The following is a 2,975-nucleotide window of genomic DNA, read 5'->3' on the forward strand; positions in this document are numbered from 1 at the left end:
TCCCTCGGCGCTTTTATGGATGTTCACAGAGTGGGGTGAACTTCCGCTTCCCCCACATTTTGCTTTGCAGGGCTATGTGTCCTCTGTGACCATGGCTGTCCTGGGATCCAGTGGGATCTCCCTGCTGGCCCAGCAAGGAGGGTGGGCTCAGAGCAGGCTAAGGTCAGGGGGAAGGGAAGCCTCACTGTGCAGACAGATGCTCTCTGCAGGGGACGCTGCTCACTGGAGTGTGGAAGATGGCCAGAGATGGGGAGATAGGGTGGGGACAGGAGGTTCCTGAGAGCTGCCCCTCCCAGGGGAGGTGAACACAGAGGGGCCTTTGTCATAAAGGGAGCCCATCCGCGTCCACAGCAGACAGGGCTGGTGCTCCCCAGCAGGTGGGGGTCAGAGGTAGGTAGAATCAGGTAGGAGGCAGACAGCCCTTCCTCCAGGACCCTGTGCGATCCGCTGGGCCCTGTACTTCCTTCCTCTTTCTCCCTGTTTTCTGTCTGTCTTCCCCAGGGTTGAATTCCCTGAAGCTGAGCAGAGCTTCCCCTGCCTCGATGTCCGCCCACAGCAGGACCACAGGGGTGCAGCAGGTGTGCAAGGAAGGCTGGAAGAATCCATGACCTGCAGAGGAAGTGCTTGCTCAGTGACTGGCAGGATGGAGCCGCTGACTTTAGGGAGGATGCGGACCATCCAGCCTCGTGGTCGTCCCTTCAGAGACCTCCAAGCCCATTTCTGTGTCACCAAGCGGGGGAGTGCTTCATGAGTTTGGGTGTTCAATCAAGGACACTTTGGGGCCCCTGGAGAAAGAACAAGGTGGGTAGCGGGCAGCCCAGGGCATCACTCTAGTTTTGAAAAGTTCTCTGATGGATTCTAAGGTGCAGCCAGAGCCATTGACCTTCTCTAGAGGACAGCACTAGTTTCCAAACTCGGTTGCACTTTGGAATCCCCCACCCCACCCCACCCCTGCCCCGAGAAGCTTTAGAAATACTGACGCCACTGTCTCACCAGAGGGATTCATGATCAATTGGTCTGGAGTACAACCCGGGTGTGGGGATTGTTAAAAGCTCCCCAGGGGATTTGAACTTTGCAGCCTGGCTTGAGACCACTAAGTGTGAGATTCCTATGCAGATTAAGCCTGGACTCCATCAAGGTTCCACGGATGCTGGGCGTGGGGCCATGGGCTGGCCTGGCCCAGATCCAGCTCTATAAGGCCCCCTGTGTTACTCTAGCCTCGGTCCTTTGAAAGATGCTTCCGTACCCCCCAAACCATCCCCTAAGGGCTTTGAGGGGCCAAGGTGGTCCTCAAGGAAGATGAGTGACCCTCAGTTCCTTGCTGGACACCCCCTCCCTCCCCAGACACACAGATTCCCTGCAGGTAGAAGGAAAGAGGGAAACAAGGGGCTCCACCAAAATCCCCGCATCCCGTCCTGTCAGCCCCACCCCAGACACATCTCCTCCCATGGCACAGCTGCCAGTGAAACCACTTTTGCAAAATTATGACTGAGACAGTGAAAGAGAGCTAACTTAACCAACTCCACCTTGCTTCTAACCTCCAAGCTGTCCTTGTTCATTCCTGGGCGTAGGCTGAACTAACTTGGGGAGAAACTTAGTTTATAGTTTAAACAAAAACAAAAACAGCCCTTTCCCAAGGTAACCTCCTTCTGGCCTGGGGACTAGTTTGCCTTTGTAGGACTAGCAGCCACAAGATTAGAAATTATGGTTTAGGAGTCATGCGGCTGGAGGCTACTAGATTCTGACCCTCCCTAAACTGGTCCTAGGATCAGTGCTTGAGAAATTTTGCAGACCCTTCACTTGATGGATCAGCTGGCATCACCCAGATCGATAAACTGGCTCATCTGATCTTGTGGCCCCCACCCAGGAACTGACTGAGCGCAAGAAGACAGCTCCAGGTCCCTATGATTTCATCCCTGACCATTCAGCATTCCAAGCTCACTTGTTTCCCTTCATCCACTAAGTTGTCCTTAAAAACTCTGCTCCCCAAATGCTCAAGGAGACTGACTTGAATAGTAATAAAACTCTGTTCTCCCGCACAGCCGGCTCTGTGTGAATTACTTTCTCTATTGCAGTTCCCCGTCTTGATGAATCAGCTCTGTCTAGGCAGCGGGCAAGGTGAACCCCTTGGGGAGTCACACCAGCACCCTTCGCCAGCTCCCACCAGGCCCAGGCACCCCCCAGGCTGACCTGGGCCCATCATCCTCTGGCCTTTGGGTGGGCCTGGCCCAAGAGAGGCTCTGCAGGGGTGGGGGCAGGAGGAGCTGCATCGGGTCCTGGTGCCCCTGTGCTACTGCCAGGCCCTGGGTGGCTGCTTGCCTCCCTGGCCCAGTGGACACCACTGTCCCCTGGTTCCTGCTCTCTCAGAGACTGCAGGGCTGCCTTCTCCCCTGCCCTGCCACCTGGGTGAGGCACCACTGCCCATGACAGCTCATTCTTGCTGCCCAGGAAGACCAGCGCCAGACAAGTGGAGAATACAGATTTTACCGAGGGCAGTCGCATGAGGGGCCGGGCCCACTGTGGAGCTGGGCTCCGTGGCAAACATGGCAGGACAGTAAGAGACTTGTGGCCAGGGAGCCGGGGTTGGTGGGTGCGGAGGGACCACCAGGAGACATGGAGCCCCCCTTTTTCTGGCAGAACCAACCTCACAGAATTCCTGCTGACTGGCGGCTGGGGGTCAGGTACTGAGGGTCAGAGAGAGGAATTTTCCAGATACTGAGGGTGGCCAGGTATCAAGGGTGGGGGTTCTTGCTACACTGACCTAGTGCAGTTCTCTGCTAAAACTGGATTGTACAGGCAAGGAGGCAGATGAGGTTCAGGACAGCAGCTGCAGTTTGGACCACAAATAATCTATCACAACCCCCCACCCCCAGCCAGCTGCCATGGGACCCTCTCCTTTAACCAGTTGAGCACCCCTCCTATCCTTCATTCCTAGAGAGTCCACTGCCCCTCACCTCCTGCCACTACCTGCCCAT

The 2,975-nt window shown here is 56.1% G+C and overlaps 1 long non-coding RNA gene across 2 annotated transcripts; it reads left to right on the forward strand.

The window, feature by feature from the left end:
• The first annotated feature begins 316 nt into the window (after nucleotides 1-316).
• LOC129059317 (uncharacterized) lies at nucleotides 317-2,039 on the forward strand. Of its 2 annotated transcripts, none has more exons than XR_010139900.1 (3): nucleotides 317-390; nucleotides 502-801; nucleotides 1,767-2,039. It is a non-coding gene; the product is annotated as an uncharacterized LOC129059317 (long non-coding RNA). The 2 variants fall into 2 exon arrangements; XR_008525107.1 differs by having other exon boundaries at nucleotides 371-404.
• The last annotated feature ends 936 nt before the right edge of the window (nucleotides 2,040-2,975 follow it).

The sequence above is a fragment of the Pongo abelii genome, chromosome 4 (genome assembly GCF_028885655.2).
Source record: "Pongo abelii isolate AG06213 chromosome 4, NHGRI_mPonAbe1-v2.0_pri, whole genome shotgun sequence".
Lineage (NCBI taxonomy): Eukaryota > Metazoa > Chordata > Mammalia > Primates > Hominidae > Pongo > Pongo abelii.